We start from the raw sequence: 23,423 nt of genomic DNA, 5'->3' as shown, positions 1-23,423 counted from the left end.
TAATGGAAGAGCCAGTTTATTCACGTCCTCTCTTCCCTGGCATTCATTATTCCAGGGTAACGGAATGGCTGAGACATCCGTTTGCGGGTTCAACATGGCGCCGTCCTGCTCATTGTACGAGCCTCAAAGATGGCGACAACCACTAAGGGGCAGACATGTTTGTGCCACATGATCAAGGTTCAGCCCAGAGGCGGCCGGAACGAGACGGAAGATTGAGGCGGGGCTCCTCCCCCGCACTCCTGGCGTCGGGCGTCTCGTGACAGGTACTTCCGCTCGGGGCGGCGGCGGTGGCGGAAGTGGGAGCGGAGCCGGAGTCTTGGCCATAAAGCCTGAGGCGGCGGCAGCGGCGGCGTTGAAAGCTTGGGGAGTGCCGAGGAGTCCTCTGGAACCGGAACTTGGACTTCTCTGCCTCTGTCCTCCCTTGCATCTCCTCCTCGGTGGGAGCCCTAGCTACGCGCCCGGCCCGGAGCCCCCAGCGGAGCGGCCGCGGTAAGCAGCGGGCCCAGCCCGGCCGGTGGCCTGGTCCCATCCCCCTCCTCAGCTCCTCGGTCGCCTGGGCCTCGCGTCGTCCGTGTCTTGGGTAGGCTCTGGACCCAGCGCAGGCCTCGCGGGGAAACTCCGCGTCGCCCAGGGCCCAAGCGCAGGCCCGGACCGCGCCCGGCCGGGGGGAGGTCAGAGGTCGCCGGGTGTGACCTCTGGCCGGGTTGCGGACCCCGGGCCGGCTGTCCCGGACGCCTTGTTTATTGGTGGCGTCAAGACCCGAGACCCGGGAGGGTCTCCTGATTCGGGGGGGGGGGGGGGGCCTCTGGACACTGGGGGCCCTGCGCCGCGGCGGGACGCGCTGTTGGGCTGGGGCTCTTGGAGTAGCTAGCCGGAGTGTGTCGGAGCCGACCCCGCCCGCTGACTTGTCCGGGGGACGCTGGCCCGGGACCCGCCGACCGCGCGGGCCTTGTTAACAGGCGCCCAAGGCTGAGCCACGTTCCTATCTGTCTGTTCAGTTGAACAGCCCGACCCTGCTAATGAGAGAGGTTCCCTGACAGCAACTGAGTCAAGGCAGTGAGTCAGATCACGTGCACTGGGCTCTCCCCAAGCACTTGTATACATGTGAGACGCCTCTGGCTCTGGGAGACAGGGAGCTTTTTGTCCTAAGTATGTTGTAAATCCTGAGAGAAGTTTTCAAACTTACTGGGGGGGGAAAGATGGTGTTTGGCTGTCGGGCTGTGTTGGGATTCCACCGCGTCGGGGGATCTTCTACCGCATTAAATCGAACCTTGGTGCATAGTGGTTCTTAAAAGTGGAAAATCGAGAAGAATAATAGCAAGCATTTGAGCGTGTGTCGTATTTTGGGCAGGTGGGCAAGAACTTTGCACAGATCATTATGTTTAATCCTCGGAACGGCCCTCTGAAGTAACCATTATTGTCAAAGAACGGAGAGGTTAACTTGTTTGTCCAAGGTCACCGTAAATAACTTCTGGAGGGAGATTCGACCCCGGGCGGTCAGACTCCGGAGCACTCTGATCAGTCCCTGGGTTGTACTGCCTTCCCATGCTGCTGAAGTTTGTGATCCATCTTTCGCTGTCTGGTGTGTTTGCCTCTCTCTGCCTCTTTTGTTTTTAGTGATGCGTTTGAAAGCCTATTCTGGTAGCTGCCTTAGTGCTACCTCATAAACCGTTAGCTGTTCTCTATGCGGTTGTGACTTTTAACACAGCTTGTTTGTAGTGCTTGTAAAGGAGAAGCTCTACGGTTCCAGCAGAGTGCTTGATTGAGGTCTGAAGAATTTTGTTACTTAAATCTTTGGTCAAACAAGTTAAGTCTGGCAATCCTGCCGTGTGGACAGCCTTTCTTAAAACCTTAGTGTGTGGGTATCTAGCCAATTGGTTCTTTCCTGTTGAAAATACTGTATCTTCTCTTTGGATTCCAAAAGAACAGGCTCTTGTCTCTTCCTTGTGACTTAAGCAGCTGATTAGCCGCATGACTTCTCATCCACGGATTAATAGAGTCTCCTATTAGTGTGTTTGTCTTCAGACTTGGGAGAGTTTGCTCAGATTTGAGTCTAAGAACTGGAAGGTGAGTTGTGAGTGCTTCTGAAGATACTGTCCAAGCTGAAGCTTAGTCCTCACCACCCTGTTGTATTCTAATTTCTTTTTTTTTTTTTTTTTTTAACTTTTATACCTGAACTGATGTATTTAAGCGAGTGGTAAGTGCGTAGTACTTAAGTGGTAAGTCTTAAATAATGTCTGTGTTTGGAAGGGAGTAGTGATGAGCACTTTTTCATTCATTCGGATGTTTTGAGTATCTAGCATGTATGAGGCATTACTGGTTATTGACTCAGAGAGGTAGGTGTGGTTCCTGTCCTAAAGGAATTTAAAAATGGTGTGTGATTGTGGTCAGGCGTTCTGTTGTGGAATGGCTTGGTGGTAGAACCTGAGGCTTTTGGAAAGAGTGGTTTCTCACCTTTTCCCAAGTGAGTTCATAGTAGGCAGTCTGGTGTTCCCGCCAACTCGAAGGCTTTGTTAATTGCAGTGGCATTTGTATGGTTTGCTCTTGAAAGTACAGAAGATAATATTACAGTTTCAAATTGATCATGCTTTTTGAAGAGTAACCTTCAACACTAAGCTTGTTTCTCCTTTTGCTCTAGTGGCATTTTGTTGTTGTTGTTCACTGGAGGGAGTTCATGTCACTGCCATTTGACACTGCAAACGTTAGCTGTTGCAGTGCTCTTTGAGCAAAGGCACATTTGGCATGCTGGATTTTTTTTCTTTAGCTGATGAAGAAAGTTTAATATAGTGCTTACCAGTTACAGTGTCCGTATTATACTAAACAAAACCCTGTGCTGTCCCTTCTTTTGCAACTGTTCTGTCTTCCCTTTCAAAGGAGATGTGAGTTTTGCCTTTGTGGTAGAACTGCATGAGTAAACAAACAGAAGGGTGGAATGTAGGAGAAGGCATTCTAAAAATAGTTTTGTTAGTATATCTCTCCAGGTGATTCTCAGCAATCACTTGGGGCATTTGCTTGTTTTGTTATGTTTTGGGGGGCCAACCAGGCCTAAGCCCCCAACCCCATCATCAAAAAGCACTGCTTTATAGTACAGTATGGCTTTGCATCCGATTCCTGACCCCACCACCGAGTGAAGCAAAAATGGTTTTGGTTATTTGATTAGCTTTTAATAAACCTCCAAAGAGAATTACACAAATAACATCTCTGCCCTTATATTTGGTATTAGCCTTTCTGTGCAAAGGTGTAGCAAATTCAGACCACACACATGTGATAGTCTTATACACTGTTCCTTTCTGAGATTTGACATAAATAGTTCTCATTATTATGCCTGTGATAAAGTGTCCTAATTCTGTATCTATATAATTCAACAAATATGGCTGAGGATTTGACAAGATATTGGACTAGGAGTTATAAGCAAGGTTTTCCAGGGAAGTAAGGAGGTGGAATCCTCTTGAGTAAGGCTTAAACAGTGGTTCCCTTGGCACTGATGTCATCCTCTGAAGGAGACTGAAGCTCTAGAAATTAGCACTCCCCCCCCACCCCCACCCCTTGCGGCTACTGGCTTTCTGCTGACTCTTATCTCCCATGTAAGGTTGCCATTGTATTCTCAGTCATCCATTCCTATGTGTTATCAAACATTTATCTGTTAATGCTATCTAATAGCTCTGTAGGTTGTGCCTCTGCAGTTTGCTGCAGAAACATTTTCAATGTGTTGATCTCTTCAGTATTTGCTTTCACATCTTCCCTCTATTTTCTGACTTTTCATAAACACAGAAAAATAGCTTGTATTTATGTTTTAAAACTTTTTCATGGTAATTGTGGTCAGTGTGATTTGTGAATCAAAGGTAAAAGTGATGTGTCGTGGGTGAAATCAGAACAGGCCTTGTAGCAGTGCCTCTGACTAGTTTCAATTTTAGTACTCAGGCTGTGATTTCAAAAACAAATTTAAGAATAGCTACTTGCAGAATATCTCTGTGGGGGAGGAAGAAAGCTTGGGAGTTGGTTCCAGTGGTGACATACAGTGTTGGCCTCGTTCATTTGCCTGAAGATGCAGTACTTAATGCGGGGGACCTCTAGCCTCTCCCGGGCTGTCTGGTGATGTCATCGCTGCCGTGGAGATCAGTCTGACTGATTTTGTTGTCCATTTCCTGGTTGCCTCCGACTGTTTGCTTTAGGGGCAGAGTAAATCTGAAGCATGTTTAGGGAGGTCTGGGGACCTGGGCAGTTTAGGAATCCTGTAACCTCACTTGGCTCTCAAATGAGCTTGCTTGTGTGACTGCTGCCAGACCCAGTGAAGGAGCGTCTCTGTTCTCCCTGACTCTTCAAGTAACGACAGCTTATGCTTGCTACTGGCTTTCCTGGAGTCACCCAGCCCAGTTCCGGAATCCTTTAAAAATTGCGTTGGGAGGTAAATAGTTAACATCGTTGGTTTCCAATGTTTGTATGCAATTTTAATTAAAAGTCTATTTCAGATGGCTAAACTCTTAGTTCGAGTTAATTTGAGAATACGTGACAGAGCCGAAAAAACCCAGTCGTAACAGCACAGACTTTATGAAAAGTAGTGCCTCTTACATATGGTAGTCAGTCTACCAACAGTGCTCTGTGCACTGTGCACTTAGAGATCTGGGGACCCCCAGAGATAACTCTGGGTCATCTGGGCAGCCCACAGGGTAAGAGCCCCTCTGAAATCCTGTGACCTGTGCCAGCTGATGGTTGTTAAAGAGTACTAACGTTTTGTAGAAACGTTACTACGTGATACTTGTCTTTAAATAGATGCTTTTTAGTGTTTGTGTGTTGCCTACCTTTTACATAAGGTTTCATTTGGTGCTTAGAACATCTCTGTACGCTGAGAGGATAGCCTTTTCTGTTTTTGTGTCTGAGAGAGCTACTGCTGGTGCTCAGGTGGCCCAGCTCCTAGACAATGCTAATCTAGGTCTGCTGAAACACATAGCTCAGTGCTCTTTCTGATACAGCACCCTCCCTTTTTGATTACACATGATTGCCTTAAAGCCCTCAGCATTTGACTCCTTTTTTTTTTTTTTTTTAACGTTTTATTTATTTTTGAGACAGGGAGAGACAGAGCATGAACAGGGGAGGGTCAGAGAGAGGGAGACACAGAATCTGAAACAGGCTCCAGGCTCCGAGCTGTCAGTACAGAGCCTGACGCGGGGCTTGAACTCACGGACCGCGAGATCATGACCTGAGCCGAAGTCGGTCGCTTAACCGACTGAGCCACCCAGGCGCCCCAGCATTTGACTCCTTTTAAAAATGTATTTGTCTGGAGCTCTTGTGTGGGGCAGTCCAACTCTGGACTTCCTCTCAGGTCAAGATCAAGCCCTGCATCAGGTTTTGTGCTGATAGCGCAGAGCCTGCTTGTGATTCTCTTTGTTTCTCTCTCCCTCTCTCTCTCTCTCTCTCTCTGCCCCTCCCTTGCCTGCTCCTGCATGTGCTCTGTCTCAAAATAAATAAATAATACTAAACATTAAAAAAAAGGTTTTTCTTCCACTACTGTTTATTTTAACGTGGTTTTTGTTTTTTTTTTTTTGTTTTTTTGTTTTTTTTTTTTTTTTTAAGTAATCTCTACACCCAACATGGGGCTCAAACTCACAACTCCAATCTCAAGAGTTGTATGATCTTCCAACTGAGCCAGCCAGACACCCCCCCAACAACCTTTTGTTTAAAATGACGTTACTCGGGACACCTGGGTGGCTCAGTCAGTTAAGTGACTTCAGCTCAGGTCATGATCTCACAGTTGCTGAGTTCGAGCCTTGCGTCAAGCTCTGTACTGATAGCTTGGAGCCTGGAGCCTGCTTTGGATTATCTGCCTCTCTCTGTCCTTCTGCCTCTCTCCCTCATTTGCGCACACGCTCTCTCTCAAGAACAAACAAATAAAGCATTTAAAAAATTTAATAAAATGGTGTTTCTCTTTTGCTGGTTATTAAATGAATCCGTTCTTTTAAAGGAAACACACACACACACACACACACACACACACTAGGGAAATACAGAAGTAAAAAGGAAAAAACCACCATTCACTATCCAGAGGAAGACCGCAGAGTTAACTGGTTGTTTTCTTCCTATGAATGCATCCTTTAATACCTTTCTTTTATGAAATAGACTAAAATATGGTGTGAGAATTTAACTATGACTGGGACTGGACACTTGAATCCTTTGACCTATGGGACTTCTAATAAACACTGTGATGGGAAGCTGGGGACCATGAGGCTAGCTGTGGTTTTCAGATGTTTAATGGCAACAGGTGAAGAACCTGATGGATTCAGTTCCAGAATAAAGTTATTTGGCATGGTGACGCTGGATAAGTAAAATGTTGCCCTGATTTTTAAGTAATTTGTCATTTTTATATGCTGCTAAACTTTGAAGTTGAAGCAGAACATACTTATAGAAAAGTACACAAGTAAGTGAACTTGGAGACATTTATATAAATAATTTACTTTTTGGGCTTTTTTTTAATGTTTATTTTTGAGAGAGAACACAAGCGGGGGAGGGACAGAGAGAGAGAGAGAGGGAGACACAGAATCTGAAGCAGGCTCCAGGCTCTGAGCGCTTAGCAAAGAGCCCGATGTGGGGATCAAACTCACGAACCACAAAATCATGACTTTAGCTGAAGTTGGATGCTTAACCGACTGAGAGACTCAGGTGCCCCAACTTGGAGGATTTTTGTAAACTTAGAAGCCCCCTTGTGCCTCCTTCAAGTCATTATCATCCCCTCGTCCCTGGGTAATGAGTCTGCTGATTTTTAGCACTGTGGTGTGATTTTTGCCCGAATTGGACTTTATATAAATGGAGTTATACGCTATGTACTCTTCTGTGTCTGGTTTCTTTGATCCATTATTGTTTGTGAGATTTTGTATTGAGTGCAGTTCTCAACTCCATTTTTATTGCTCAGAAGTGTTCCATTGTGTGGTATACCAGATGTATTTATTAATTTATTGACGTGCATTTGGGTAGCTTATAACTTTTGGCTGTTACAAATAATGTTGTATGAATGTTCTTGTGTGGTCAGAATGTTTTTCTGACTAATATGTGTTCGTATTTCTATTAGGTTAATACCGAGGAGTGGAAAGGCTTAATTTTAGGCTTAAAATGTATATGTATTCTTTTGCTAAGGCTGCTGTAATAAATACCACAGACTGAGTGGCTTAACAAAAAGAAAAAATTTTCGCCATAATTCTCGAAGCTAGAAGCTCAAGATGCTGTGTTGTGTTGGCGGGGTTGATTTGTTTGTTTGGAGACTTCTCTTAGCTTGTAGATGGCTGTCCTGTGTCCTCACGTGCCTGTGTCCTAGTCTCTTCTCATAAGGACATCAGTCATATTGATTAGAGCTCACTCTCATGACCTCATTTAATCTTAATCACATCTTTAAAGTTCCTGTCTCTGAAGATAGTCATATTTTGAGGTATTGGGGGTTAGGACTTCCACATACGAATTTGGGGTGGATACAGTTCAGCCCATAACAGTATGTTACACTTTGGTATAGATACTGTCAATTATCCAATTGTTGTACCAGCTTACACTCCCACCAGCAGTGTTTTGCATTTATGATCTGGATCCATTCCTGCTGGTGGAATGGGCCCCAAAGGATCATCTGTGCTTTCATTCAAATTCTTTGCTTTGACACTTGAGTCCTTAAAATACTGGATTCCATCATACACATGCTAGAAATAGGTCTGTTTACATGTTCTGACTGACCATTTACATATTGGTGTTTGACCAACAGCTTTCTGGCTAAGTGATCTTGAGCTTTGTACATCCACTGTAGACCTTAGTTTGGTTGGAATGATATTACATGACTTTGCTTCCCCCCACCCCTACTCTAAACTCCTTGAGGGCAGAGATAAATTATTCTAGGATGGATCTTGAAATATTCAGTAAACTTAAAAAATTTTTTCCAGTTCTAACTTTGCACAGTAAATTACTATTTGTAGCATGTAAGTTATGCTTCTGGGCCAGTGATTAATATGTAGAGCTTTCCTGAATGCTGAACTGTGTTTTGTGTTCATTTGACAGATTTTTATTGTCTGCTGTAAGAAAACACTGCTGACAGCTGTGGGGAGTATAAAATGAAGATCACTGGAGGTTTAGGAATAATTGTAAAACAAGGCAAATGAGAGTCATAAAAATAGCTTAAAGAAAATGCTAGAGGTGTTCAAATGGCTGGGTTAGGTGGGTGCTGGGTAGAGTTGTGGTATGGAAGGGAGACTTGGGAAACCCATTGTAATTGGAGAGACTGGCATAAGCAAATGAATGGAGGTAAGGAAATGCTAAGGCAGATGGAATGACTGCATTATCTCCAATTTGGGAATGAGTATATGTACGGGGGCCAGATGGAGTGGGGGAGGGGAGGCACTCTAGTGCCTTCTTGAAGGATTTATGTTTAACAAAGTGATATTTGAATAGATAATGCTAGGATAGGGCATAATCCTCTCACTTGAACGTCACAACCCTATTGAGTAAGGCAGGTGGTACCCCAGGTATGGGTAAGGAATGACTTTGATATTATAATTTACCTAAAGAAACACACATTGAGAGATTAGTGGGGCTAGGAGTCAAATACAAATGTGTTTAAACCTTCAAAGAGGTGCTTCCTTAGAAGTGCATTTAACACAGATTAAAAGGAGTTGGTTTGGAGGGATGGAATGGAGAAGGAGCAGTTAGTTTGGTTTTCCTCTTTAGCCAGCCAGCCCACTATGGGCTCCTTTTAGCAATTTATGAGCAATCTATTTTACTGGTAAATGTCTGAGATAAGCAAGGGTTGCTATAAAAGCTTTGAGTTATTGAAATGGTTCTGTGTAACTGTCTATTTTACTAGCTAGCTGCTTTCCAGTCTGTTTTACCAAAAAAGAAAAAAAAAAAAAAAAAAGGCACTACCATCCGGGTCTCTGACTAAAGCCTCTGCTCTTGGTTTGGTACCTGCCTTTAGAAAGCTCGAGAGCAGTGAGCGCAACATAGTGGAGAATCTATTGGGCTGGGTTGCCAAGTCCTCTTAACAAGAATTGCTTTTCAAGAAACTTGCTTTTTTAATTTTAATTTTAATTTTATTTATTAAAACAATTTTTAATGTTTATTCATTTTTGAGAGAAAGGGAGACACAGAATCTGAAGCAGGCTCCAGACTCTGAGCTGTCAGCACAGAGCCTGACGTGAGCCATGAGATCATGACCTGAGCTGAAGTCAGACGCTCAACCTACTGAGCCACCTAGGCTCCCCAATTTATTTTTTTAATTTACATCCAAGTTAGTTAGCATATAGTGCCACAATTATTTCGGGAGTAGATTCCTTAATGGCCCTTACCCGTTTAGCCCATGCCCCTTCCCACAACCCCTCCAGTAACCCTCTGTTCGTTCTCCATATTTAAGAGTCTCTTGTGTTTTGTCCCCCTCCCTTTTTTATATTATTTTTTCTTTCTTTCCCTTATGTTCATCTGTTTTGTCTCTTAAAGTCCTCATATGAGTGAAGTCATATATTTGTCTTTCTCTAATTTTGCTTAGCATAATATTCTCTAGTTCCATCCATGTAGTTGCAAATGGTAAGATTTCATTCTTTTTCATTGCCAAGTAATACTCATTTTCTTTATCCATTCATCCGTGGATGGACATTTGGGCTCTTTCCATACTTTGGCTATTGTTGATAGTGCTGCTATAAACATTGGGGTGCATGTGCCCCTTTGGAAGAGCACACCTGTATCCCTTAGATAAATACCTAATAGTGCAATTGCTGGGTTGTAGGGTAGTTCTATTTTTAATTTTTTGAGGAACCTCTATACTGTTTCCTGGAATGGCTGCACCAGTTTGCATTCCCACCAGCAGTGCAAAAGGGATCCTCTTTCTCCGCATCCTTGCCAACATTGTTGTTGCCTGAGTTGTTAATGTTAGCCATTCTGACAGGGGTGAGGTGGTCTCTCATTGTGGGTTTTTTTGTTTTGTTTTGTTTTTAACGTTTATTTATTTTTGAGACAGAGAGAGACAGAGCATGAACGGGGGAGGGTCAGAGAGAGAGGGAAACACAGAATCCGAAACAGGCTCCAGGCTCTGCGCGGTCAGCACAGAGCCCGACGCGTGGCTCAAACTCACAGACAGCGAGATCATGACCTGAGCCGAAGTCGACCGCCCAACCGACTGAGCCACCCAGGCGCCCCTCTCATTGTGGTTTTGATTTGTACTTCCCTGATGATGAGTGATGTTGAGCATTTTTTCATGTGTCGGTTGGCCATCTGGATGTCTTCTTTGGGAAGTGTCTATTCCTGTCTTTTACCCATTTCTTCACTGGATTATTTGTTTTTGGAGTGTTGAGTTGGATAAGTTCTTTTAGATTTTGGATACTGACCCTTTATCTGATATGTCGTTTGCAAATATCTTCCCCCATTCTGTAGGTTGCCTTTTAGTTTTGCTGATTGTTTCCTTCGCTGTGCAAAAGCTTTTTATTTTGATGAGGTCCCAGTAGTTCATGTTTGCTTTTGTTTCCCTTGCCTCTGAGGACCAGTTGAGTAAGAAGTTGCTGAGGCCAAGATCAAAGAGGTTTTTGCCTGCTTTCTCCTTGAGGATTTTGATGGCTTCCTGTCTTATATTGAAGTCTTTCATCCATTTTGAGTTTATTTTTGTGTATTATGTAAGAAAGTGGTCCAAATTCATTTTTCCGCATGTTGCTGTGCAGTTTTCCCAGCACCACTTGCTGAAGAGACTGCCTTGCTTCCAGTGGATAGTCTTTCCTGCTTTGTCAAAGATTAGTTGGCCATACATTTCTGGGTCCATTTCTGGGTCCATTTCTGGGTTCTCTATTCTGTTCCATTGATCTGAGTGTCTGTTCTTGTGCCAGTACCATACTGTTCAAGAAACTTGCTTCTTTGTAAAACTTGCCTTAGTTTTTCCCCCTTTTCATGAGTGATACATGGAACAAAGTGTGTATATATAATTATTCTCTTACAGAGCTCAACTGTTACCTTGTTTAAGCTTCACTTCAAAGTTCAATCTAAGCAGCATGTGAGTTATTACCATCTCTTTGCAGACACGGAAATGGCCTGAAAGGATGCGCTCAGTACCATGGAGTCCCCAGGTAGTGGGATTAGAACTGGCACTTCATATTCCAAGTAGCCAAATGTTTCTTTAACCCTAATAGTTGTGAGAAAAATAACATATAGAAGAAGAGCTTATGTAAATTTTATTTAGTTTTGTTTAAGGGTTTGTAAAAAGAAGGATGCTTTGTTCTCTTTTGATATGTAAATTTCCAGGTAGTGAATTTTCCAGCGGAATGAGACTGAATAGGCTAGGTTATTCTGCAGCAGTAAATAACCTCAAAATGGTCGAAAGCAACACAGGTTTATTTTCTGCTTGTGCAGCATGTGCATCATGAGTTTTCCAGGGGCTCTGCCTAATTCCTACTCCACCTGAAGGAGCAGCGACAATATGGAATATTGCTGGGCATCTTGGCAAAGTGAAAAAGGACTATTGGAAGGTCTTGCTCCTGAAGTTAAATGTTCCAGCCCAGAGGGACACGTCACTTCTGCTTACAACTCACTGGCCAGAATGAGTCACACCACACCAGAGACCAAGAAGTGGGATTCTGCCGTGGGCTTGGAAAGCACAGAGTTGGAAATATTTAGGAAACAGTACTAGTTGTATCATGGCTTGCTGTAACAGGTAATAGGTGTTGGGGAAAGACTGCCTCATAGATTCTTGCCCCAGTCAACTGGTAATTTAAATGCCAAAAGGATAACAAATTGCCTCACTCACAAATCACCTTTCTATCCTAAGAAATCTACTTCTTTTAAATGGTGTATAATAGGGGCGCCTGGGTGGCTCAGTCAGTTAAGCATCGGACTTCTGCTCAGGTCACAGCGGGGAGCCTGCTTGGGATTCTCTCTGCCCCTCCCCTGCGCACGTGTTCTCTCTTTCTTTCTCTCTAAAAAATTAATTTTTTAAAAAATTTATTAAAAAAATAAACAATGTGATCATCTCAACTCAAGTGTCTTGAAATGCCCTTTGCATGAAGTAGGTGTGAAAGAAACAGCCAAGTGTGAGCATTCCCTTGCCTGCCATATTTTCAGTGTTGGAATCCTATAGATACCCTAAATGTCTTTTTACTGATTTCTCACTCCCCTTCTCCTCCAGTCCTTCTCCTAAAGTGCTACCAGATAGTCATAGTCTTAAAAGTACTCCTAAGTCCTATTCTTTCCCTGCCCGCAGAACCCTTTGTTTTTTCAGTGCCCTTGGTTATTTCCCTCCACAAACTGCCTGCAGCTGGTCTTCCTGGTTTTGTGCTTTCTCTGATACAGACCCTTTATTGAGAGTTGTTTTACTTACTTTTCCTTAGGACACTTTGTTCCCTGCTGCTTTCAGCTTGGTTCCTGCCAGGTCCCTTCATTTCTGTTACATCTGTTGGGATCCTGCCTGGCTCAGGTACCACCAGCTTCATTTTTAGCCTGTACTATTCTTAGCTTTCCTTGAATCCCTGTGACTTGTATTTCATGTGTGTGTCTGACACACACATATATGCATCTTACCTACTCTAGGAGAGGGGCTTCAGGGTAGATCCTAGACTAATTTATGTCCGTCCCCCCCCCCCCCCCAGAGCTAAGCATTTGAAAGAAAGAACTAAAAATATATTCTCCAAGTGGCTTTTTATACACACACACACACACACACACACACACACACACACACACTCTCTCTCTCTATTGTGTTCTCTGGCTGAAAAAAAAAAAAAAAAAGAAATTCATGTTTGAAATCAGTAGGCCAGAGGCTGTAGGGTGCAGAGACTTCCTTAAGCAGGGCCACAGGATGACTCTCAAGTGAGTTCCTAAGCTTCTGTTTCCATTTTTGAAAAATGAGAGTAGCGGATTGGCTGTCCTCAAGATCCTTTCATATTTTGGCTTTCTTTGGCTCTTGGTCATACTGCAGTGGCTTTTGCAATATCCCAACTGGCAAGATGACTTTGAGTACCCTTTCAGCAATTTCAAAGCTGTCACCTACATGGAGCCCTGCTCATTCACTTCTTTATGAGGAGCAAGAATAACCTCACTGTATAGAGGTGGTTAGAATTTTCCTGAAGTGAACTTGTTTCTAAATTACAGAAGCAAGTGAATAGGTTTCTGTCACCCTCCTGGATAACTTGGTGACTATATTTATCTTTGTCCACTTATTTGATCATTTCCTTATAATTGTTATTCATACTTAAAATTTGGTATATATTACCATACAGCCTCCAAGAAGTTTGCGTACTTAACATTTGTAGCTTGAGAATTCTATTTATATAGTTGCCTATGTCAGTCATCAGTTTTCTTAATGGTTGCCAGTTTAGTGGGAAAAATTTAAATGATACCTCATTTCCATTTCATTGATGATAGATTAAACTTTTAAAAAATAGTAACCATTTATTTTTCTTCTGTGATTTGACTGTTTTGTATAAAGCCCAAGTGAGACAGGTTTTTGTTTTAACCTAAACTTTTTATCTATAGCAAGAATATTGACACTTTTTCATGTTGCAAACATTCCAGCCTTGTTTCTCATGGCTTGGTTTGGTTGATGGTGTGTTTTTGTAGTAAAGAAACTTTCCTGTAGTCAACTGTTGATTTGTGTGTGGGGGGCGGGGGAGTTTACATTATTATATGTTGGCCCAACCTATCCTGAGGGCAGTAAAACAATGTTTTCCCCTAGTATTTAGCGCATTGGAATTCTTTTTTTTTTTTTTAAGGTTTTATTTATTTCTGAGACAGAGAGACAGAGCATGAGCAGGGGAGGGGCAGAGAGAGAGGGAGACACAGAACCCAAGCAGGCTTCAGGCTCTGAGCTGTCAGCACAGAGCCCGACGGCGGGCTCGAACTCACAAACCGCGAGATCATGACCTGAGCCAAAGTCGGACGCTTAACCAACTGAGCCACCCAGGCGCCCCCGGAATTCTTATATATGATGCAATATGATGTCAGAATCTTCCTAAATGTATCGTTGTCTCAGTATTTCATTATATTGTCATCCTTTTCTCACTGACTAGAAATCTTTTTATCACATACTAATTACCCACCTACATGTGTCTTTTTTTAACTTTTCCATTCTTTGTCTCTGGGACAGTACTGCTGTCTTATTTGCTTCTGCTTCATAATACATTTTGATAAGTTTGCAGTTTTCCATCTTGCATAGAACTCTGTTGAAGTTAGGCTCAAAACACGTTTGCTTCTGATTAAATTGGTACTCTTTCTACCCTTGGTCCCTTAGTCAATTTGTAGGACAGTTTCATCCATCAAGTTTAGAAGAAGCTTTTACTAAGGTGCCCTGACAGAGGGAAGCAGTGAAATTCTCTCCCCTATGTATCTGGGACAAATACTGTATAATGGCTCATGTAGCCAGTAGGTTTCATTGAGCAGCCACCACGTCCAAACCCTTGTGCAAGGCAATAGCTGTACGAATAGTAGAAAACCTGCTGGTTTCTGACCCCCAGTGAGCCTTGGATTTGGTGGGGCAGTGGTACACATCTTTTAGTCTTTTTTTTTTTTTTTTTAATTTTTTTTTTTAGCGTGTTTATTTTTGACAGAGAGAGAGAGACAGAGCATGAACGGGGGAGGGTCAGAGAGAGAGGGAGACACAGAATCTGAAGCAGGCTCCAGGCTCTGAGCTGTCAGCACAGAGCCCGACGCGGGGCTCGAACTCACGGACTGTGAGATCATGACCTGAGCCAAAGTCGGTCGCTCAACCAACTGAGCCACCCAGGTGCCCCACATCTTTTAATCTTAGTATCCAGATGCCGAATGTAAAGGATTGAAAAAGGACACTGGAAAGCAAGTATTAGGTTTTAAGTTATGTTCATAAAGCTTTTATGTATTTCATTTTTTTTTTAAGGTTTATTTATTTTTGAGAGACTGAGAGTGCTAGTAGGGGGAGGTGGGGGAGAGAGAGGGAGACAGAATTCGAAGCAGACACCAGGCTCTTGAGCCGTCAGCACAGGGCTGGGCTCGAACTCAAAAACTGAGATCACGACCTGAGCCCAAGTCAGAAGCTTAACTGACCAAGCCCCCTCATGTTTTGTCTTCTGTGGTCATTTCTTGCAGTATTCGAACATACACAGTTACTTATAATCTGTGTTCTAGATGGATTTTTTACTAACTTTTCTTGTCTAACTTGGACAAAATAGATTTGTTTGTCACTCCTGGTAGAGGGTTGTAATAGCAGATTCCATAGGAATGTCCCAAACTTGACAAGAGTTAAAAATGTTTTTTTCCTTTTATTAATTAATTCTAATATATAAGGAGGGAGTTAATTAATTTTCACAGATGAAGATCACACCATTGGGCCAGTCTTTATTTTCAGGGTTGTTAAAGGAATGTTAGTCTGAATTGGTAAAAAATGATTGCCTTTCTACAGGAAAAAAGTACACTGGGTCTGCCAGTTCTTCCTTTTTTCCCTTTGCTTATTATCTTCTAAAGTTATAGCTAATCATTTTGCATGCCGTCAACATGAAATTCTGTGTACATATGACTGGCCACCACTCTGGCAAATGGCAGCCTTCTATGGCTTGCGGTTCTCTGAGCCCATAAAGTCGTCTGGAGTTATAGAGCACCCACGATCTACTTGGGGGAGAGAAAGGAGTGCTGTCTCTGTGAAGGTTGGAACCTTGTGGCCAGATTTCTGTTAGCCCACTGGAGCCATGAGGCAGTAGCAAGATTCCACTTGTGAGTTTGAGAAGGGGGTGGGAGGTTAGAGGGGAGTGAGGAGGAAGGAGCTCATGTTGGCCAGCCTTGGAATGTACCCCCTCCCTAGACACGTGGTATACACACACATTTAACGAATAACTTCACCTGTGGTTGTTCACAGGCCAAAATCAAACAGTGCATGTCAGAATCTGAGAAGGGAGTTGGTTTTTCTCCTTCTTACTGCTCTGGTAGGGAACAAGTTCTACCCCTGGTGATACAGGGGAAGTGGACGTGTAGTTATTCAGGCATGCAAGTATCCAAATGGTGCTTCGTGCCGAGTGCTACGCTAGGGAAATGCCAAAGGAGTAAGATAGTTCCTGTCCTGGAGGAATTTTTCTTTTTGACTGCATGACACATGAGGAGCCACCCACAGAAGGGGGTGATGTAGTATGAACAAGATTTGATAGGAGGCTTTTGGACAGGTGTTGAGTTTTTGGATGTGAGGAGGAGGTAATGATACACTTCATAAATCTAATTGTACAGAAGGAAACCTTGAAAACAAATATTTTCATACCTCAATCCCTCCTACCTTAGAGACAATAGTGAACCCTATAAAGTTGATTGGTTTTGACCAAACATGACACTTTCATAGGATTCAGCCTAATAAACACAAATGGAAACATTATCTTGTTCTGTACCATACTTAAAGAAAACCTGGGGCACCTGGGTGGCTCAGTTGGTTAAGTGTCCAACTCTTGATTTAGGCCGGGGTCGTGATCTCATGGTTGTGGGATTGAGCCCCACGTCAGGCTCCACGCTCAGCATGGAGCCTGCTTAAGATTCTCTCCCTCTGCTGCTCCCCTGCTTGGGCACATGTGCTTGCTTGTGCTCTCTCTCACAGAAAAAATCTAACTACATTTTAGAATGTTCACTCATAATACATGTAAGTCTGTCCCTGTGTATTTATGTGTTTTGAATATGCATTTTGAAGCAGGGGCAGATTTCTTTCCCCCGCTTGTATTTTCTTGGCTGAGAGAGATGCATCAAGGAAAGGGGAGAAGTGGACTTATGACCTTCCAAATATGTTCATGTGGCCAAACCTGGAAGTAGGTGTCTAGATTTTTGGCAGTGATTGATTTGAGGTGATAGATTTGAGAGGACGGTAGGCCTTAAAAATGAGGAAAGACTGGGGCAATACAGTAAGAAATCCAGGTGGTATGCACTGCTGCTCAGGTAGTTCCAGGTGCGGCAGGCTTTGTGTTTTTCAGGTATGTTACCATTCAAGAGCGTAGGCAGGAAGCTCTATGATGTTCTGTAAAGGCAACAGATTTTTGGTACCTCTCTTTTTCACATTAACCACATCTCGTCATGATAATCTATCCATATTTACGTATTTGAAAGGAAAAGATAAGAAAATATGAGGGACATTACTCTGGTTGAAAGGATTTACAAGTTGTATAGAATGGGTATGATGTGTATAAGCCTGGTCGAAGATGGTGACTGTGGCTCTAAAAGCAAGAATGCCTATTTGACAGGCTTTACGCAGATAGGGGTCGGCTTGGGCAAGCATAGCCGAGTTGGTGAAAGAGGAAACAGAGCTAACTGCTCCTGAAAAGACAGGATTAACCAAAGATGCCTAGGCAGTGCTGGTATGGTATGGTGCCCTGACTTGTATCCATTTCTGGTGATACTGAAAGGAAGTTCTCAACTTCCCCTTTTGCTCCTAACCAGTGATTATGTCCTATTCATGGGGAACTCATTTATAGTTACAGCCTCTAACTGGTTAACTGTTGATGTAGTTTGGCTGTTTTTGGAGGAAGAATTTGTTTGATGGGAATTGCTGACTGTTAGGACATTAATTTTCCAACCATTGTAACTCTCAGCTTATCCTACTGATAGAAATTTCTTACTTCAAAAAAGGCATGTTTTTTTTTTTTAATTTTTTTTTTTTTAGCATTTATTTTTTATTTTTGAGACAGAGAGACAGAGCATGAATGGGGGAGGGTCAGAGAGAGGGAGACACAGAATCTGAAACAGGCTCCAGGCTCTGGGCTGTCAACGCGGGGCTTGAACTCACGGACCGCGAGATCATGACCTGAGCCGAAGTCGGCCACTTAACCAGCTGAGCCACCCAGGCGCCCCAAAAAAAGGCATGTTTTAAAGAGAGAAGGTTTTTGGAGTGAGAGCTAAGTACTTTACCTGTATGGAGCATTCTTTGTATCCTTTCTTATGTATGCATCCAGAAAGATGCTTCTATTAAGGCAAAGGAATATTCAAGTTCCTAATGTGTGCTGAGCACAGAGAAGTGTTAACTCTTCTTCAGAGCACTGGACGGTTGAATAATGACTCTTTTTTTGTTGTTGTTGTTAATTTTTTTACGATTTTATTTTTAAGTATCTCTACACCCAGTGTGGGGCTTGCACTCACAACCCTGAAATCAAGAGCTGGATGCTCTACCAACTGTGGCAGCCAGGTGCCCCCACACTCAACAGTTTGTTTTTTATTTTTTAATATTTACATCCAAATTAGTTAGCATATAGTGCAACAATGATTTCAGGAGTAGATTCCTTAGTGCCCCTTACCCATTTAGCCCCTCTACCCTCCCATAACCTCCCCCCCCAGTAACCCTCTGTTTGTTCTCCATATTTAAGAGTCTCTTCTGTTTTTTTCCCCTCCCTGTTTTTATATTATTTTTGTTTCCCTTCCCTTATGTTCATCTGTTTTACCTGTTAAAGTCCTCATATGAGTGAAGTCGTATGTTTTTTGTCTTTCTCTGACTAATTTCACTTAGCATAATACCCTTCAGTTCCATCCACGTAGTAGTAAATGACAAGATTTCATTCTTTTTGATTGCCGAGTGATACTCCATTGTATGTATATACACCACATCTTCTTTATCCATTCATCTGTTGATGGACATTTGGGCTCCTTCCATACTTTGGCTATTGTTGATAGTGCTGCTATAAACATGGGGGTGCATGTGTTCCTTCGAAACAGCACACCTGTATCCCGTGGATAAATGCCTAGTCGTGCAATTGCTGGGTCGTAGGGTAGTTCCTATTTTTAGTTTTTTGAGGAACCTCCATACTGTTTTCCAGAGTGGCTGCACCAGCTTGCATTCCCAAATAATGACTCCTGAAGGGAATTCTGTGCCATGTTCCCAGTCAACTACCTCTTAATACGACATTTCACTTCTAATATTTTGAACAGTACTTAAACCCAGGAGCCACTAGTTTGATATTTTGAGTCTGTGCTATTAGATTATGTTCGTCTTCTGCCGCATGTCAAATCTGTTCCTGTGATGGTCTTCTGTGGTCACAAAAGATTTAAGGAAGAACTAACATTTAGGGAAGGAGTGACTCATTCTGATCCCTTACCAAAACTAGAAAACAAATCATACTTCTGTTCAAAAAATAGGCATGTACCTGGCATTTTCTGCTGAGAGAATTAGCAGTGATTCAAGGACTTGATTGAGTTTGGTCAAGGACTAAAAATTGGACTCGTTCACTGATATTTAAATTAAGACTATAGGAACACCTGGGTGGCTCAGTCAGTTAAGCATCTGGCTCTTGGTTTTGGCTCAGGTCATGATCTCACAGGTCGTGAGTTTGAGCCCCGCACTGGGCTCTGTGCTGACAGTGCAGATAGAGCCTGCTTGAGATCCTCTCTCTCCCCCCTGCCCTGCCCCTCCCCTGCTTGCTCACTCTCTCTCAAAATAAACTTAAAAAAAATTGAGGCTATAGACCACAGTGATATCACACAAAATGACAGAGTAGGAAGCTTTGGAGGTCAGTTCCTCTACCAGTCAAAGCCATTGACCTAGAGAGAGTGGTTAGAATCAACTGTTTTGAAACTCTGGAACCTGATTGGATGGAGATGTGCTTCACGCAGGGATAGGCTACTGATCTTTCATAAGTGAGTGGTGTGCTTACAAATGGACGGTTCCAGCTTTCAGCAAGCAACAATGAGCAATCCCTGATGAACAAGAGAGTGAGATTTCCAGGATACCACATTATAGTACTCAGAATGTTCATTTCTCAACAACAACAAAAATCTGAAACATAAAGAAACAGAAAAGTGCGTCCCATCCACAGGAAACAAAGGAATTGGACAGAAACTATCTCGGAGGAAGCTCAGACATTGGAATTGTAAGTCAAAGACGTTAAATTAACTGTGTTAAATATACTCAAAGAGGTAACGGAAACCATGGACAAAGAACTAAAGGAAATGGAGAATACAATGTCTGAACAAAATGAGAACATCAAGAAAAAATATATAAAAAGAAAAAAATTCTGGAGCAGAAAGGTACAGTAACTGAAATGAAATTTATTAGAAGGGTTTAGGAGCAGATTTGAGCAGACAGAAGAAAAGATCAGCAAGCCGAAGATAAAACCATCAAAATTATTCAGTCTGAGGAACAGGAAAAAGAATTACAAAAAGTAACACAGCCTGAGTGACCTGTGGGACACCATCAAGCATGCCAAATATACTTCCCAGGAGCCCCAGAGGGGGAATATATACGAGGGGTAAAACATTTTTGAAAATATAATGGTCCAAACCTTCCAAAATCTAATGAATCTACGCATCTAAGAAGGATAATGAACTCCAAGTAGGGTAAACTCAAAGGAGATTTACACCAAGGCACATTTATAGTAGAGTAGTAACTTGAACTTTCAAAGCAACAAGGACTTGAAAGCAAGAGAATCAACTTGTCATATATAAGAGATTCTAAATAAGATTTTAGCAGCTGATTTTTTTTTTATTTCAAGATTTTTTTTTTTAATGTTCCCTATTTATTTTGAGAGAGGCAGGGGAGGGGCAGAGAGAGAGGGAGGGTAAGAATCCCAAGCAGGCTCTGTGCTATCAGTGTTGAGCCCAACAAAGGGTTGCATCTCATGAAGTGTGAGATCGTGACTGGAGCTGAGATCAAGAGTTGGATGTCTAAGCCACTGAGCCACCCAGGAGCTCCCAACAGCTGATTTTTTATGAAAAATCATGGATGCCAAAAGACAGTAAAAATGGCATATTTTGAAGTCCTGAAAGAAGAAAAAAAAATAATCTTATCAACTAAGAATTCTGTGTCTGGCAGAGCTATCCTTTAAGAATGAAGGAGAAATTAAGATATTTCCAAATGATGAACAAAAGTTGAGGGTATTCCTTACTGGTACGCCTGCCCCACAGGAGATGCTAGAGGGAGTTCTTCAGGATGAAGTGAAAAGACACTGGATGCTAACTCAAAGCCATAAGGAGAGATAACACTGGTAAGGATAACTATGCGGGCAAATTTAAAAGCCAGTATTCTTGCTCTTTTTGTTCTCTTTTTTTCTTACATTTATAACATGAAAGTTATAAATTTGTCATAACAGCCACACAGTGTATATAGATGTAATCTTTGGTAATATAGAGAAAGGACAGAGATTAGAACAGAGTGTATACTATTGAAATGAATTGATATTGTTTAAACTAGGTTATTATAAGTTTAAGATGTTAATTGTAATCCCTGACGTAACTACTAAGAAAATAATAAATATACACAAGAGGAAAGAAGAGGGAATTGAAATGGTATGTAAAAATTACATTAAAAATTCAACTAAATACAAAAATATCAGTAAAGGAAGAAATGAACAACAACCAGAAATAGACATTTAGAAAACAAATAGTATATGACAGAGGTAAAGACTTCCTTATCAATACTTACCAACTCCTCTTGCCCAAGCGTCTTGCACGCACAGCATGTACTTCTTACATTGCTCCTGCCCACGGCTCTTTGTGTCCAGTCTCTGGTTGATCTGTACTGTGTTGCCAGGCTCCCTGGAGCTCAGCATCTTCTTTCTCTACATTTAAAATGCAGGGAGCACAGCTCAACCTCCCCACGGTCTTTGATTTGATTTCTGCCTTGGCCATCCACCATGAGAAATTCAATTGGCTTCATTCTGTTTTGTTTGCTGTTCTGATTCTTGCTGGGCAGCCTGAACAGAAGTGTCTTAGAATAAACTTGAAGGACCTGCCCCCCCCCCCCCCGCCTCCCTTCCCCAGAGGCAGAGGCTTGGGTCATACTATCAGGCTGTCTGGTTTGGAGCAGATTTTCTTTCAATGACACACCTTGAGGACAGTTGGTTCCCTCTGGCGCCATGCTACTGGTGGTGGAGGAGGAGGCCCACCAATGCTAGGGGGCTGAGCTGGGGATGGTGGTCCTCAGCTCCAGCCTGCGTAGGGGATGAGAAGGCCCTGTGGCCTTTTATCCTGACTCCTGGTCCTCCTCGGGCCACTGATTCTCTGCCTTGGAGAACCAGGTGGGGATAGCAGGCTTGCTGTAGGTATTCTTCACTTCATCTTTAGACACCTGCTGAACCTTCTGGGTTGGAGAAAGAATGCAGCTGTTGGAGTCAGCAGAAGGGGAGGGCCTTACTGTGATGGGGTGGCCCTCCACCTTGGATTTCTTGAGCTTGGATCACTTTGGTGGCCATCACACTGTCATACATCCAGCTTGTTGATGGGTCCTGGATCTGGTCCCACCCATAGCTCATGTTCATCATCACCTTGGTCACACCGGCGGTTCTTGTTGTCATGAGGCAGCTCTGTGTAAGATCTGAGTTTCTCCTCCTGGCCCATATTTATCCATGGACCATTTTATCTTTTTTTTTTCTTTTTAAGTTTATTTATTTTTGAGAGGGAGAGGTAGAGAGAGAGAGAGGGTGGGCAGAGGCAGGGGAGAGGAGGGACAGAGAGAGCTAGAGAGAAAGTCCTAAGCAGGCCCCATGCTGTCAGCGAGGAGTCTTGCTCAATCCCATGAACCATGAGATCATGACCTGAGTTAAAATCAAGAGTCAGACGCCACCTAGGCGCTCCCCCCCCCCCCCCCCATAATATCTTCTAACGTTCTACTGTCACTGGGGTTGAGGGCCATCAGTTTTCTCAAGAGGTTTTCACATTAAACAGATAAGAATATTGCAATGTGGTATTGCCCCCTCAGGATCTGCTTCCATAGCTGCCAGAAGTCCTCTCCCACAAAAGGCTGGGACACTGGTGACCATGGTGCCAGAATGACTCCTATGCTCCACACATCCACCATGGTGGATCGTTGTACTTTTTGGCACAGGAAGAGTTCTGGGGTAGCATAAGGGGGGCTGTTAGAGTAGGTATTCCACTTATGGCCAATGGTGAACTGATTGCTAAAGCCAAAGTCTGAAATTTTTATATTTAGCTGCATGCCACAAAGCAGGTTCTTCAGGTCCCTATGGATTGTACCATTCTGATGGCGGTACTGCACAGTGGATACTAGCTGCTGGAATTTGCCTCTGGCCCCTTTCTGTCATGTGGCCATGGTCCAATAAATAACCGAACATGTCTCCTCCACTAATGTACTCTAAAAAAGGAATAGTGCTTCCTCAGTGTCACTCACCTCAAATAACTTTACAGTATTGGTATGATTCAAGGCCTCCATGCTGCGTGCTTCACAGCAAAGTCCCTGCAGGCTGGAGGAGCTCTGCTCACTCTTCTTAATGACCTTCACCGCCTCTGTCCCGGTCAAGATGTGCTGGGCCAACCTCACTTTGGCAAAGTTACCCTGGCCAGTGGTCTTGAGGAGCTCATAATTGTCGATATGGGTAGTATGTTAGCAGAGATGGCCGTGAGGCCCTGCTGCATGATGATCTCCTAACCCAGTTGTACTAACAACACTAATGATACAAAACAGTAGTTATGCTTACTGACTATGCTAATAAAAGAAAAAGGAGAAAAATGAGAAAAGACAAAAAGAATGAAAAAAAATTTAAGAAAATAGAACAAAG

At 43.0% G+C, this 23,423-nt stretch overlaps 1 protein-coding gene across 1 annotated transcript in view; it reads left to right on the top strand.

Annotated features, from left to right (window-relative positions):
• The first annotated feature begins 262 nt into the window (after window positions 1–262).
• RAB7A (RAB7A, member RAS oncogene family) overlaps window positions 263–23,423 on the top strand; it is a 71,047-nt gene continuing 47,886 nt past the window's right edge. The window contains exon 1 of the mRNA XM_060631909.3: window positions 263–489. The gene's annotated coding sequence lies outside the window, so the exon portion shown is untranslated. The remainder of the gene's footprint in view (window positions 490–23,423) is intronic.

This window comes from Panthera onca, chromosome A2 (assembly GCF_046562875.1).
Source record: "Panthera onca isolate mPanOnc1 chromosome A2, mPanOnc1 haplotype 2, whole genome shotgun sequence".
Lineage (NCBI taxonomy): Eukaryota > Metazoa > Chordata > Mammalia > Carnivora > Felidae > Panthera > Panthera onca.
Note: the sequence above shows the minus strand (reverse complement) of the source record. Positions and strands in the feature narration are given on the sequence as shown.